The 15,782-nt window shown below is 45.1% G+C and overlaps 1 protein-coding gene across 2 annotated transcripts in view; it reads right to left on the minus strand.

Moving 5' to 3' along the window:
- The window catches only part of plekhg7 (pleckstrin homology domain containing, family G (with RhoGef domain) member 7), a 126,548-nt gene extending 111,349 nt beyond the window's left edge, over positions 1-15,199 (minus strand). For both annotated transcript variants that reach the window (XM_068005314.1, XM_068005313.1), the window contains exon 1: positions 15,068-15,199. The gene's annotated coding sequence lies outside the window, so the exon portion shown is untranslated. The remainder of the gene's footprint in view (positions 1-15,067) is intronic.
- Between the last annotated feature and the right edge of the window lie 583 nt (positions 15,200-15,782).

Raw genomic sequence — 15,782 nt, forward strand, 5'->3', positions numbered from 1 at the left:
TCACCACCTGCCGCAGGCCCAGTCTGGCAGCTATGTCCTTCAGGACTCGGCCAGCTCAGTCAGTAGTGGTGCTGCTGAGCCACTCTTGGTGATGGACATTGAAGTCCCCCACCCAGAGTACATTCCTGCCCTTGCTACCCTCAGTGCTTCCTCCAAGTGGCGCTCAACATGGAGGAGGACTGTTTCATCAGCTGAGGGAGGGCGGTAGGTGGTAATCAGCAGGAACGTTTCCTTGCCCATGTTTGACCTGATACCATGAGATTTCGTGGAGTCCGGAGTCAATGTTGAGGACTCCCAGGGCCACTCCCTCTTGACTGTATATCACTGTACCACCACCTCTGGTGGGTCTGTCCTGCTGGAGGAATAGGACATACTCAGGGACGGTGATGGAGGAGTCTGGGATGTTGGCTGAAAGGTATGATTCCATTTACTTGCCCATTCTGCATGTTTATTCATGTCTTCTTGTATCTTTACTCTCTGGGATATACGTGTTAGCACAGTCCATGTTTAACAATTAACCTCATGTCATGATAAATCACTTACTGGAGAATACATGGGATGTCCACCTTGTTTTTCCATAAGCTCAGAAGGATGGAAATATATTCTGCTGCTAGACCAACATGTACAGACTAAACATCAGGTGTCAGCCATGGCTCAGTAGTAGCACTCTCACCCCTGAGTTAGAAAGTTGTGAGTTCAAGTTCCACTCCAGAGACTTGAACACATAATCTAGTTTAGCTCTCCAGTGCAGTACTGAGGGAGTGCTGCACTGTCAAAGCTGCCGTCTTTCAAATGAGATGTTAAACCGTGGCCATGTCTGCCCTCTCAGGTGGACGTAAAAGATCCCATGGCACTATTCGAAAAAGAGCAGGGTGGTTCTCCTGGTGTCCTGGCCAATATTTATCCCTCAACCAACATCACAAAAACACATTACCTTGTCATTTATCTCTTGCTGTTTGTGGGACCTTATTGACCCCACATTACAACAGTGACTACACTTTAAGAAGTACTTCATTGGCTGTAAAATGCTTTGGGACACCCTGAGATCATGAAAGGTGCTGTATGAATGCAAGTTGTTTCTTTCTTAAACTACTTAGTCAAATATTTATTTACCTGATAAAATAATATCAAAGCAAATAAACCAAACTTGCACGTAAAATGAATAGGTTTGACCATTTAGAACAAAATAGAGTCAGGATCAGAATTCCTTGCTGCACTTCTCAGCTAGCTCTTGGTAACAGTCTTAGATGGTTTAGGTGAGATGATTCCTCCCCCTTACATGAAAGAGGCTCAGCAAATGGAGGATTCAAGACCATAAAAGTCTTTTCCTTTGATGTAAGAAGAGCCTACAAACATAAGAAATTGATGGGTGGGAAAAGACCAGCTGGTCCATCAAGCCTGCCCCACATCATGATGACCGGGGCATTGTGACTAAACACTTCTTCCCTCCCACAGCCATGTAATCTCCTGGGAGAGGCAAAAATCCAGAGAAAAAACTCAGGGCTCACAAGGGAAAAAATGCTACGGAAAACTCCTCCCCGACCCCCTTAGGCGATCAAAACCAGTTTAAGAGATCACATGGGCCAAGTGTTATCTATAAAAGACACTTACCTTCTATATGATGCGATCTCTGCCCCAGTCAGGATCCGGTCCAGCTCCCTCTTGAAGGCAGAGAGTCAGCACCCACCACACCAGCCGGCAGTGTATTCCAGAGACTCACTACTCTCTGGGAAAAGAAGAACCGCCCAACGTCCAGTCTATTCCTACTCTCACATAGTTTGAACTTGAAGATTGTTCTTAAAAAAATGCCCAGTCAAACACACATCATCACAAACAGTGCATTAATTGTTCAACAATGAGTCTCTTCTCTGTGGTGTTGACATCCTCCCAGTTACACTGGTTCTCAACACCCAGAAAACAGGAACTTATATTTTTGAGACAGCGGCCATCAGAAGAAATTCACAAAGGGCCACAATGTAAAAGAACCCCCGCGAACAAAAAACTTAGATTGACATAACAGATAAAACTCATTAAAAACAGATATTCGCCATGTAAGACAATGACAGAGTTTGACTGCATGGAGACAGTTATATGCTTTGGTCATCTACAGAGTAAATTTCCAACAGAACTAAGTTGTCACATGAATATCCCATATTAACAGCTGGTAAAGACGGTTTTTAACATATATATTTCAAATCACGTAAAAGGAAACAGAAATAACCATTCTGGGCACACAGCTTACCTCATGTATAATGTTAACATCGCGTTACATTGTGTTGGTATAACCTCCTTGGACATGCACACTATAGTGGTAATTTTCACCCTCAGTTCCTGGGTGGTAATCTGGGGGAGCAGATCACCTGCCCATTGTAGAAACCATCCAATTTTCATCCCATGCAATGGGTGGGTGATCCACTCCTCCAGATTATGCCAGCTAAAGATGACAAAAAGAGAAATAAATATGAACAAAGGGACAAGAATTCAAGAAGGCGCCGAACACACACGACAGGAGCCACAAGCACGAGAGCAGAAAGATTGACAACCCGAGGAACATAATGACTGGCCACTCCCCGGCAGCATGAAAACAGCCAAATAGCAGGTGGGGCAATTCCAACAGCTGTATGTTACTTAAAACCGTAAATGCTGAGCAAGAATGGGTTGCCATAGTCACAAGGCAGTTAAAGAGGGAGATGAGCATGAACTCACAGCATGAGGTTAGAAGGGTTAGTAACATAAAAAGAGGAGTAGGCCAGTCAGCTCCTGAAGCCTGCTCCACCATTCAATTAGATCATGGCTGATCTGTACTTCAACTTCATTTACCCACCTTTGCTCCATATCCCTAACAAAATCTAGCGATCTCAGTCTTGACAGTTTCAATTAACCCAGCGTCCGCAGTCTTTTAGGGAGAGAGTTCCAGATTTTCATTTCCCTTCATGTGAAGGAGTGCTTCCTGATTTCACTCCCGAATGGCCTGGCTCTAATTTTAAGATTATGTCCCCTGGTTCTGGATTCCTACTAGCCTTTCTGATTTGCTTTTTGTACCTGTCCAGTAGCTTTGAGTGATTTGTGTACATGGACGCCCAAATCTCTCTGCTCCTCCACAGTTCCTAGTTTCTCACCATTAAGAAAATATTCTGATTTGTCTTCCTTGGATCCAAAGTGGATGACCTCACACTTCCCCACTTTGAATTCAATTTGTTACAGTTTTGCCCACTCACTTAATCAGCCTCTGTCACTTTGTAACTTCCTGCTCCCATATACACTACTTAATGTACCTCCCAGCTTAGTGTCAACAGCAAACTTGGATAAACTGCTCTCTATTCCTTCATCCAAGTCATTGATAAATATGGTGAAAAGCTGAGTCCTCGGTACACATCCATAGGGAACATTTTTCCTAATAATCTCTTGTGCAAAACCTTATCAAATGCGTTCTGAAAGTCCATATAGACAATATCTATAGGCACTCCCTTATCCACCATGTTAGTGACCTCCACAAATGTTTTTACTAGATTAGTCAGACATGACTCACCCTTCACGAATCCATGCTGACTTTCTCTGATCAGCTAAAATTTGTCCAAGTCACTCTGTCCCAAATGGGTTGATTTTTAAAAACAAAAGGCTTTGATTATTACCTACGTTTTATTGATAATTAGAAAGTGTGACCATTCTAATTACTGACACCTGTGAGAAACTGAGACACACAGAGATGCAGATAGAGAGGCACACACATGTGCACACACTCATAGATAGATAGAGACAGACAGACACAGAGAAATAAAGAGAGGGAGAGACGAGGGCAGATACATTTTCCAGGAACCAATCACAAAAGGCAAATTTAATGTTTGCATAGATAAAGTTACCAACTAACGCTGGAAGATCTGAGGCACCCTCACCTCCATCTCCCCCAAGCCCATGCCCTCCCCCTCCCCTCATGTTGACAGACACCAGGAATCCCAATGAGCCACATCCCGTATTGTACCCCCAGTTCTGCTAAACCCCAGGTCCTCCCTCCACAGTGATGCCAGACCAAAAGATCACCCTCCCACCATGCTGCTAAAAAAGCCCAGGACCATCTCTAGCATTACTGTAGCACAGGATTGCCCAAGTGCAACAGAACTACACTCCCTACACTCAGTTCCGCTGCACTGCATCTGGTACATTGTGCATTGCATCTTGCTGTGTATTCTCAACCTTAAAGGGATAAAAATTACATAGGAATATATATAAGCCACTCATTTACAGTTTTCACAGAATAATGGATATGGTGGGATTCACTCCCCAAACCACCAGGAAATTTCCCAGAATATTATCCGATAAATTGGAATTTGATTCATTCAACCACTATAAATCAGCAGCACTGACATTACACTCTAAGTCATAAAGATCCCTCATGTTATAAAACAGCGAATCCTCTGATTCACCATCAACAATTCCACAATGCATCTGCAACAACAAAACATACTCAGAATTCCATGTGACAAATTAAAAATCTGCGTTGTACCACATGTGGTGTTTGTCAGTTGTCTGGGGCTTTCAGTGCAGCACAGCTGAGAACCATTCCCTTTTAGAAACCCTAAGGTCAGCAATAACATACTAACATACAGCAATATCGTACACTATCTCAAGGATCCACCTACATGTTGCCCCTTGGCGACCTTATCTGCAGACATGGGGTCAGCTTCCCCATGTAAGCCAATGAAAGCCCGCTCTACCACTCCGCCACCTCCCTCTCAATCCCTTCACAGTCTCTGTGTTGTTAGACTGCTTAGAATCATAGAAAGTCATAAAAATCACTGCTTGTCTGACATCCAGTCTTGGATGAGCTATGACTTCCTCCAGCTAAATATTGGGAAGACTGAAACTATTGTCTCTGGCCCCCTGCACAAACTCTGTACTCTCTCCACTGACTCTATCCCCCTCCCCGGCCACTGCCTCAGGCTGAGACAGACTGTTCACAACCTCGGCCCGTTTCCACCTCCGTAGCATTGCCCCCTCTGCCCATCTGTCACTGAAACCCTCAACCGCCCCTTTGTCAGCTCCAGATTCGATTATTCCAGTGCTCTCCTGGCCGGCCTTCCTTCCTCCACCGTCCATGAACTTCAGCCCATTCAAAGCTCTGCTGCCCGTATCCTATCCCACACCAACCCACTCACCCATCACTCCTGTCCTTTGCTGACCTACATTGGTGTCTGGTCCAACACTTCAAATTTTAAATTTTTATCTTTGTGTTTAAATCTCTTCATGTTCCTCACCCCTCTCTATCTCTTAACCTCCTCCAGCTCGACAACCCGCTCCCGAACTCTTTATTCCTCTGACTCCGACCTCGTGCTTCACCCCACCATCGGTGCCCATGCCTTCAGCCACCCAGGCCCCACAACCTGGAATTCCCTCCCTAAGCCCCTCTGCTTTTCCAACTTCCTCCTTTCCTTAAAGAGCCTGCTTGTGGCCCAGTTCTTTGAGCAAGATTTTCATTGCCCTTGCCAACACCTCCTTTGACTCACCATCCATTTATTTTTCTTAAACCTCTGTGAAACACCTTGGGACTTTTTCTATGATAAAGGCCCTATATAAATGCAAATCATTATTGTTGTCATTGATGATTCAGTCAGTCATATTAATCTGAGTGGTATTTCACCAAAGAAAGGCTAATTTATTCTACATTAAGGAATAAAAGCCTATAATTTAATGGAAAAATATAACTACTTTTGATGGGATCCATTCCATTTGTATAAACATAAACTAATTATTTTACTTGTAGTACCTTTGCCACCATCATTAATAAGTATTATTATGAACACCAAATGTCTGAGGGCTCAATGTGGGAGGACACAATTACCAGTCACACCTGTCTCAGTAGAAGTAGCATCATTAATAACAACAACAACTTGCATTTATATAGCACCTTTCACTTAGTAAAACATCCCAAGGCACTTCACAGGAGTATTATCAGACAAAATTTGACACCGAGCCACATAAGGAGATGATATGATATTCAGTGTTCCTTGAACCACTGCTCTTGCCGTTCCTGAGATCCATGTTCACCACCATGTGCCGCCAAATGCATGTTCTCGACCTCTCTCTTCAGCAGCACCGACTCACTCTATTTCAGAGCTGTCCTAGTCCGCAGTTCCATTTTATCCTTCGCCTCAACAAAAAACTTCTTTTCTTCCTTTCAGTTGTCAAGGACCACAAGTTTCAACAACTCTTAGATACCAACACCCCTCCTGATCATTCTTCCCCTTCACTTTCCTCTGACCCCATCCCTCCCTCCAATCTCACCCTTTGTCGTGTTTTCACTATCCCCTCTGACCTTTCCCCTCTCTGACCCCGAGCGATCAGTCCTCAGCAAAGGCCTCAGCTTCATCCCCTTACACCCCCACCTCAATGAATTTCGAGCTCAACACGATGCTGAGCTCTTCTTCCATTGCCTTCACCTCCACGCTCACTTTTTTGGCCAGGAGTCTTCCCCCCCCCGTACAGCGGACTCTTTCTCCCTTCTTCAGAATTCTCGTTCCACCTGGACCCCTCCCTCTATCCTCTTACCCTCTCTTGATCTTTTCATTGAGAACTGCCGGCGTGACACTGGCTGTCTAAATTTCTCTACTCCCCTCACTCACTCTAACCTACCTCCCTCCGTTCTCTCAGGTCCAACCCTGACATTGTCATTAAACCTGTTGCAAGGGCGGCGCAATTGTTGTTTGGAGAACAGACCTCTACCTTGCGGAGGCTGAATCCCAACTCTCCGACACCTCCTCCCACCTCCCCCTGGACCATGACCCCACCGCCGAACATCAAGCCATAGTTTCCCAGACCGTCACTGACCTCATCGCTTTGGAGATCTTCCCCCCATGGCCTCCAACGTCACAGTCCCCCAACCCCACACAGCCCGCTTCTACCTCCTTCCCAAGATCCACAAACAGCACTGCCCTTGGAGACCCATCATTTCAGCCTGTTCTTGCCCCACGGAACTTATTTCTTCCTATCTCAGCTCTATTTTTTCTCCCCTTTCCTGGTCTCTTCTGTCCTGCTTCCACGACTCTTCTGACGCCCTCCGCCACTTTAACAGTTTCCAGTTCCCCGGCCCTGTTTCCTTTTCACCATGGACGTCCAATCCCTCTACACCTCCATCCCCCACCAGGGTGGCCTGCAGGCCCTACACTTCTTCTTTGAATGGAGGCCCAACCAGTCCCCATCCTCCACCACCCTCCTCCGCCTGGCTGAACTTGTTCTTCTTGAACAACTTCTCCTTTGACTCCACTCACTTCCTCCAAATAAAAGGTGTTGCTATGGGAACCCAAATGAGGACGTACAAGTGGCCACAATTGGAGGAGCATAGAGATCTCGGACAGTTGTAGGGCTGGAGGAGCTTACAGAGATAGGAAGGGGCGAGGCCATGGAGGGATTTGAACACAAGGATGAGAATTTTAAAATCGAGGCTACCCTCTATTTCCCATTACCACGATAATTAGGGTGTCAGTCCAAAGCATCTTCCCTTCACACTGACACTAAGAATCGTCGTGTAAATCTGGAAACAAGCCTGACCTGTTTGGGTTGACGCAACAAATTTCCTGTTGGTGCAAAGAAAATCATTTTGCGCTGACACAACGGTTGTGTAAATGTAGCCTATATTCCACTTTACAACTCCATTTTTCAAATTGCACTCCACCTATGAACCTTGAGTGACGCTTTCTGAAAGGCAAGATACCTAATGTTGACTCTCAGCCACCAAGTGTTTCATCTTCAAAGATTTCTAGTAAATCTATATTTTGCAAACCCAAGTTGCCTTATTTTTTTATATCTATTGTCATATTTTTGAGTTTTAACACTAGATATTTTCCCTGGGTCAGTGTCACTGAACAGACCTGTAAGCAGTCCTTGTGTCCCCTATGTTCTGGAGGGTATCTTTTCCAGCCCAATATCTAGGTAAAGAACCGGAGTTAGTGATTGCAACAGAGAACCCTTCCTCCAAACACGGCTACTGGAATGTGCTGCAAGTCACCATGTTATTGACTCTTTGACAAGCAGACTGAATACGCAGTCTATCAGATCGAGACTCAGGCTCTAAACCAGCATTATTTAAATAAAATGGGTAAATGAACAGTATAAAATAGTGCACTTCCACCATTCTCCTCAAAATATAAAATAATAAATATGCCACTCACTTTTTCTCTGTACATAGACTTAAACTCACTCCTAACATTGCGGAACATGCTGCAGTTACGAAACTGGCCTAGTTTCTTTGCTAGCAGGCACAATGTGAACATAAGAACATAAGAACATAAGAAATTGGAGCAGGAGTAGGCCAATCGGCCCCTCGAGCCTGCTCCGCCATTTAATAAGATCATGGCTGATCTGATCCCAACCACAAATCTAAAGAACACAAGAAGTCGGAGCAGGACCCGGCCACATAGCCCCTGGGCCCTCTCCGCCACCCACAGGGCATTGACCGATCCGAACTCAGCTTCATGTCCAATTTCCTGCCCGCTCCCCATAACCCCTAATTCCCTTTACTTCGAGGAAACTGTCTATTTCTGTTTTAAATTTATCTAATGATGTAGCTTCCACAGCTTCCTGGGGCAGCATATTCCACAGACCTACCACCCTCTGAGTGAAGAAGTTTCTCCTCATCTCAGTTTTGAAAGAGCAGCCCCTTATTCTAAGATTATGCCCCCTAGTTCTAGTTTCACCCATCTTTGGGAACATCCTTACTGCATCCACCCGATCAAGACCCCTCACAATCTTATATGTTTCAATAAGATCGCCTCTCATTCTTCTGAACTCCAATGAGTAGAGTCCCAATCTACTCAACCTCTCCTCATATGTGCGCCCCCTCATCCCCGGGATTAACCGAGTGAACCTTCTTTGTACTGCCTCGAGAGCAAGTATGTCTTTTCTTAAGTATGGAGACCAAAACTGTATGCAGTATTCCAGGTGCGGTCTCACCAATACCTTATATAACTGCAGCAATACCTCCCTGTTTTTATATTCTATCCCCCTAGCAATAAAAGCCAACATTCCGTTGGCTTTCTTGATCACCTGCTGCACCTGCATACCAACTTTTTGATTTTCTTGCACTAGGACCCCCAGATCCCTTTGTACTGCAGTACTTTCCAGTCTCTCGCCATTAAGAAAATAACTTGCTCTCTGATTTTTCCTGCCAAAGTGCATAACCTCACATTTTCCAATATTATATTGCATCTGCCAAATCTCCGCCCACTCACCCAGCCTGTCTATATCCCCTTGCAGGTTTTTTATGTCCTCCTCACTCTCTACTTTCCCTCCCATCTTTGTATCATCTGCAAATTTTGATATGTTGCACTCGGTCCCCTCCTCCAAATCGTTAATATAGATTGTAAAGAGTTGGGGACCCAGCACCGACCCCTGTGGAACACCACTGGTTACTGGTTGCCAGTCCGAAAATGAACCATTTATCCCAACTCTCTGCTTCCTGTTTGATAACCAATCCTCCACCCATGCCAGAATATTACCCCCAATCCCGTGATTTTTTATCTTAAGTAATAATCTTTCATGTGGCACCTTGTCGAATGCCTTCTGGAAGTCTAAATACACTACGTCCACTGGTTCCCCTTTATCCACCCTATACGTTATATCCTCGAAGAACTCAAGCAAATTTGTCAGACATGACTTCCCCTTCATGAAGCCATGCTGACTTTGTCCTATTAAATTATGCTTATCTAAATGTTCCGTTACTGTCTCCTTAATAATAGACTCCAAAATTTTACCCACCACAGATGTTAAGCTAACTGGCCTATAATTTCCAGCCTTCTGCCTACTACCCTTTTTAAATAACGGTGTTACATTAGCAGTTTTCCAATCTGCCGGGACCTCTCCTGAGTCCAGGGAATTTTGGAAAACTATCACCAAAGCATCCACAATCCCTGTGAAACACACAACCTTTCTACTGACTGAAAAGTAGGCCATCTTCTGCAGATGACTCACCTAGAAACTGACTGCCCACTAACATAAAGTCAGACCAGATATGCCATTCAACATCCTGTGAATATATACTGAAGCAAAAGGCAAGACAAGTCTATCTCTCATAATTACATTAGATCAAAAGCCATTCACAGATTATCAATTACTTGGAACATTTGTCCACCCAAATACAATTGCCATTTCCAGTCAACTAAGGAGATATTGTGTAGCTTGACCATTTTTGCTAAAGTATCAAGCTGAGCAAATTAAATAGAATAGCACCATAGCAGCAAGGTGTCAAGAGGTATTCTTTAGGAACAATGCATCTAACGTGACCCCTTTTGCATCACAGACTATGATGTAATTTCTTTCCATTTTGCAGAAATTGCTATCCATGATTGATGGTGACCTTGTGTGACCCTGGCTTATTAACCCCTCATGTGCTGTTTTTAGCAAAAAAGAATCATAGACTCTCATAACCCAGAAGGAGGCTATTTGGTCCATTGTGCCTGTGCCACTCCCCTGCTCTTTCCCCATAGCCCTGCAAATTTTTCCTTCTCAAGTATTTATCCAATTCCCTTTTGAGAGTTACTATTGAATCTGCTTCCACCACCCTTTCAGACAGTGAATTCCAGATCATAACAACTCAATTTTAAATGTTTAGACAATGCTAGTGGCAGCATCCTCATTGCCTACGACAACAACAACATCTAACATTTAACTAGTGCATTTAATGTAGTAAAACGTCCCGAGGCACTTCACAGGAGCGTAATGAGACAAAAATTGACACCGAACCGAAGAAGGAGATATTAGGACAGGTGCCAAAACCTTAGTCAAAGAGGTAGGTTTTAAGGAGGGTCTTAAAGGAGGAGAGAGGTGGAGAGGCAGAGATGTTTAGGGAGGGAATTCCAGTGCTTAGGAATAGTGGGGCAAAGGAAGTGTGGGATGGACAAGAGGCCTGAGTTGGCGGAATGCAGAGATCTTGGAGGGTTGTAGGTCTGGAAGAGGTTACAGAGATAGGGAGAGGCGAGGCTATGGAAGGATTTGTACACGAGGATGAGAATTTATAATTCGAGGCGTTGCCGGGCCGGGAGCCAATGTAGGCCAGCGAGCACGGGAGTGATGGGTGAACGGTACTTGGTGCGAGTTAGGATACGGGCAGCAGGGTTTTGGATGAGCACAAGTTTAAGGAGGGCGGAAGATGGTAAGCTCGCCAGGAGAGCTTTGGAATAGTCATGTCTGGAGTTAACAAAAGCATGGATGAGGGTTTCAGCAGCAGAGACAGGCGGTGTTACGGAGGTGGAAGTAGGCGGTCTTGGTGATGGAGTGGATATGGGGTCAGAAGCTCAGCTCAGGGTCAAATAGAATGGTGAGGTTGCGAACAGTCTGTTTCAACCTCAGACAGTGGCCAGGGAGGGAATCGGTGGCTAAGTAACGGAGTTTGTGGTGGGGGCTGAAGACAATATCCTCCGTCTTCCCAATGTTACAAATTCAACTTAATTGCAGGTTGGTTCAAAAAGTGTCCAGGATGTTTCCATGGATCTCTGGGCACTTTTTACAACCAGTGTGACACTACACTGGGAATTATTCTCCATGTGGTGATGGATGGAAGCAGTGTAACACAACTTCCTTCAAGGATTCTCACTCCACTTCACTCAGGCCCGCACATAGGGTTGCCAATTCTGGTTGGATATATTCTGGGAGGTTTCATCACATGACCTCCCGCCTCCAACCACCCAGCACCCCCCCACCCCGCTCCCGCCATTGGTCATCTGACACCTCGATCCTCGCGGCCCACCGTCTTCTCACGGCCAATTGTAAAGTGAACAGACTCTTTGTCACCCAACTGGATGATTCTTGACTGTCGGTCAAACAGCCTTTTCTCCCCCACCTCTGATATTTTCCTCCCGGTTTGCACACAGCAGTGTCCGGGAGATTAATCATTCGTTCCTGGAGACTCCAGGACAATCTGAGAGGGATGGCGACCCTAACACTGCAGCCTTAGTTTTTCAGGTAAACAAAGGGCAGGAAACCACCAACTGGCTAACCACCAGTACAGACGGGAAAATTGAGAGTAAGCTTGCAGGCCACTGGCATGCACTTGGAAACTACAACCTTAACATCAGTGCGAAACCAACTCACACTGACACAGCGTAAACACTGACTTATTGCTGCTATTATATTTTCTTTACAAACTCAGATGCATCATCTACCTTCTAGGGAAATTTAACCACATATTGTATGATGAATAAAAGTAGTTGAAAAACCACATGAATGCCCCTTATACAGGTGAGACAGGTTTCTGGTAAAATTGCCCTTGAAATAGCAGCTCAGCTAACACCAAGTTCCTTTTTTGTATTTTTTCTCTTAGATAGGAACAACTCTAGTTTATAAGAACATAAGAACATAAGAATTAGGAGCAGAGTTGGCCATAGGGCCCCTCGAGCCTGCTCCACCATTCAATAAGATCATGGCTGACCTTCGGATTCAACTCCACTTTCCCGCCCTATTCCCATATCCCTTGATTCCCTTAGAGTCCAAAAATCTATCATTAGAACATAAGAAATAGGAGCAGGAGTAGGCCATCCGGCCCCTCGAGCTTGCTCCGCCATTCAACAAGATCTTCTACCTCAACGCCGTTTTCCTGTACCATCCAAAAGACGGCACCTCAGACAGTGCAGCACTCCCTCAGTACTGCACTGGAGCGTCAGCCTAGATTTTGTGCTCAAGTCCCTGGAGTGGGGACTGAACCCATGACCGTCTGACTCTGAGGCGAGAGTGCTACCACAGACCCAAGGGGTCACCTATATCACGCACAGTCATTAATACGTCAGTCAACGACTGAGCATCCACAGCCCTCTGGGGTGGAGAATTTCAAAGATTCACAACACTCCAAGTGAAAAATTTTTCCTCATCTCAGTCCTAAGTGGCCAACCCCTTATCTTGAGACTACGACCCTTAGTTCTAGACTCTCGAGCTAACGGAAACAGCCTCTCAGCATCTACCCTGTCAAGCCCTCTAACAATTTTATATGTTTCAATGAGATCACCTCTCATTCTTCTAAACTCCAGAGAGTATAGGCCCATTCTACTCAATCTCTCCTCACAGGACAACTCTCTCATTCCAGGAATCAATCTAGTGAACCTTTGTTGCACCACCTGTAAGGCAAGTATGTCCTTCCTTAGGTAAGGAGACCAAAACTGTACACAGTACTCCAGGTGTGGACTCACCAGAGCCCTATATAATTGCAGCAAGACCTGCTTACTCTTATACTCCAACCCCCTTGCAATAAAGGCTAATGTAGCATTTGCCTTCCTAATTGCGTGCTGTGCCTGTATGTTAACTTTCTGTGATTTGCGTACAATGGACACCCAAACTCCTCTACATACCAACCTTCCTTAGTATCTCACCTTTTAAAAAATATTCTGCTTTTCTATTCTTCCTACAAAGTGGATAATTTCACATTTCCTCACATTATACTCCATCTGCCACCTTCTCACCCACTCATTTAATCTGTCTAAATCCCTTTGAAGCCTCTCTGCGTCCTCTTCACAGCTTACTTTCCCACCTAGCTTTACGTCATAAGCAAACTTGGATACATTACACTCAGTCCCCCCACCTAAGTCATTAATATAGATTGTAAATAGCTGAGGCCCAAGCACTGATCCTTGCGGCACCCCACTAGGTACAGCCTGCCAACCTGAAAATGACCCGTTTATTCCTACTCTCTGATTTTTGTCCGTTAACCAATCCTCAATCCACGCTAATATATTACCCCCATGAGCCCTTATCTTGTGTAACAAGCTCTTGTGTGGCACCTTATCGAATGCCTTTTGAAAATCCAAATATACATCCACTGGTTCCCCTTTATCTACCCTGCTAGTTACACCCTCAAATATCTCTAATAGATTTGTCAAACATGATTTCTCGTTCATAAAACCATGTTGTCTCTGCCTAATCATATTGTGATTTTCTAAGTGCCCTGTTACAATGTCCTTAATAATGGATTCGAGCATTTTCCCTACTACTGATATCAGGCTAACTGGCCTGTAGTTCCCTGTTTTCTCTCTCCCTCCTTTCTTGAATAGGAACCACGCTGGCTTGTTTGGTGAAATGTCCCTGGGACAAAGGGCACAGGTATGTAAGAGGAAGTTAAAAGCACCGTTCTGAATAATATTAGATATTCTTGCTTTTCCGGTATCATTTACCAGGCTGTGCCAGGATGGTGTGTTCACAGAAAGCCAGCGTGGAAAGGCACAAGAAACCGATAGAATGAACCTGAAGATGGTCACTGGGGAAGGATTCCGTCAGAAGCCCTTCCCTTTTACACTTAAGAAAGACTTGCATTTATATAGCGCCTTTCACAATCTCAGGAGGTCCCAAAACACTTTGGAGCCAATGAAGTACTTTTGAAGAGTAGGCACTGTTGTAATGTAGGAGATGCGGCAGCCAATTTGCGCACAGCAAGATCCCACAATCGGCAATGTGATAATGACCAGATAATCTGTTTTTAGTGATTATGGTTGAGGGATGAATATTGGTCAGGACACCAAAGAGAACTCCCCTGCTCTTCATAATCTGTTCGCCTGAGGGGGCAGGCGGGGTTTAACGTCTCATCCGAAAGGCAACGCCTCCGACAGTGCAGCACTCCCCCAGTACTGCACTGGAGTGTCAGCCTGGATTATGTGCTCAAGTCTCTGGAATGGGACTTGAACCCACAACCTTCTGACTCAGAGGTGAGAGTGAGCCACGGCTGACGTCTTGGGCAATTTGGGAGTTTTCTGGGGACCAGGATGAACCAAGTTTGGGTCAGACAGGTTCGCTGCACCCTGTATAGCACCAAGTGAACAGTGAGCTCAAACTTTTACACCATTCCCCACCCCTGCTGTTTCAGCTGACACCTAATACACACTATTTCACTGCCCTGCTACAATTATCAATCTTTATAACACGACTGCCTTTTAAATCAAACCCCAAGTGACAAAGATTAAACAAAGCATTAAACGGATTGTCCACCACCTCCCTGACCTGTCAGCGTTCAAGATTATTGTTTTAAAAGCACCTTCTGACTAGGAGGCTCATCAGGCCGTTAAAAATAAAGATCCACAAACTTCAGCCCCGGGGTCCGCACCTGCCTTTTGCTCCGAGGGAGATGCTGTCGCTGCCCTGGCTCCGGCTCCGGCTCCGATCTGGCGTTGCCTCCCAAAGGGGGAATCCGAGACTCGGCTGTGGGGCGGAGTCAGATCAGATAGAGGGAGGGGAGGGGAGGGGAGGGAGGAGGAGGATTTGCCCGGGAGCTCGGCGCGTCTCCCGGCTCCATGGGGCAGTGACAAGAGACATTGGAGAGCTCCCCAGGTAACACTATCCTGCTCTCCCTCTGTGACCAGCACAGTAAGTAAACAGCAACGAGTATTTCCTCCTGCTGCTTGGAGCCTCACGACTGATAACAACTCCTGTGTCTATCAACACTGGACTCAAAAGCTCCAACATACAAGGGACCCTTTCACCATCTGGGATTGGTAATATTTTTAATTCCCTCCTTTACAAAAACAGGACACACAAATATGGGCTCCAAAATGTCTATTTGTAATACACCACGTCATTTTTTTGGTTCTTTTGTCTTTTAATTGCATATTTTTGCTACAATTATATAATTCCCTAGTGGTAATATTTACTGAACAGCAATCTCTGTCTAACCTTTGCCTTTTTGTAACCTGCTTCTCTTTCCAGACAACGCCCTTCTGGCACTGATAAAGTTAACGTCTTATGTTGTGATCCCTCCTCCAAACAGAGGAAAACACCTGACTTCATCGTTCAGGTGTTTTCAATCGCAAGCAATATTAATA

Source organism: Heptranchias perlo, chromosome 24 (genome assembly GCF_035084215.1).
Source record: "Heptranchias perlo isolate sHepPer1 chromosome 24, sHepPer1.hap1, whole genome shotgun sequence".
NCBI lineage: Eukaryota > Metazoa > Chordata > Chondrichthyes > Hexanchiformes > Hexanchidae > Heptranchias > Heptranchias perlo.